Source organism: Cyprinus carpio, chromosome A13, assembly GCF_018340385.1.
Source record: "Cyprinus carpio isolate SPL01 chromosome A13, ASM1834038v1, whole genome shotgun sequence".
Lineage (NCBI taxonomy): Eukaryota > Metazoa > Chordata > Actinopteri > Cypriniformes > Cyprinidae > Cyprinus > Cyprinus carpio.
In genome coordinates, this window is record NC_056584.1 from 29,206,510 (window position 1) to 29,207,380 (window position 871).

The window sequence follows — 871 nt, forward strand, 5'->3', positions numbered from 1 at the left end:
AGGTTATTGTTCAAAGACACATCAAGTAGTTACAGAACAGTTGACACAATCAACACCGACAGACAAACAGGCCTTCTGATCGAATTGCTCTATGTGACATTTAAAGGCAAAAGTCTGATTCACATTCCAATTATCTTTTTTTGCAGGGGGGGGGGTTATGTAAATAAACTTTACATTTATTCTGTTAAGGAAAATCATTTTCATCATCGGAGCTGTTATCGCTTTCTGTAAGCTCTTCCTCTTGCACGTCATCTTCCTGTTCAAGTTTTTCTTCTTCAGACATCAAATCTTGTTGGCTGAAAAGTTTCACATAGCCTGCCTTTACCAACTGCATTAAATGTTTAAGTTCATAATGTTTCTTTCGAACAATGGAGAGGAGACCTTTGCATGCAGTGTCAGACAGGGTTGGAAAAAGAGCTGAAAAACAAAAGGAAACATTATCAAAAAATAAAATGCTATATATCAATTGCTAAAAAAAAAGAATGTTTAAACTTTCTTTACATTTGAACTTAAGTGTTAATCAATTAGCTTCAATTTGGAAATCTTCTGTGTCATGACCAAATCAGTGCTGTTTCATCTCCTTACAAGTTAGACCTCTCTCTTCCTGAAGGCGTCTCACTGCCATCACCTTGTCAAACACCTTCCTCTTGGTGAGAAAGGGAGCCGATTCTGTTTGTCAAAACAAAAGAGTCATTATATGAGGTGCCTGCTCATTAAAAAAAACATTGGACTTTTGGATAGACTTGTCTTATAGAATATGACTTTTCAATTCTGTTCCTAGAAGATTCAAAGATACAGGGATTGCTTGATTATTGAGCAGTTGTGTTTGATTGGGGTTGGAACTGAATTATGCTGGTGGTGAGCAATGCAA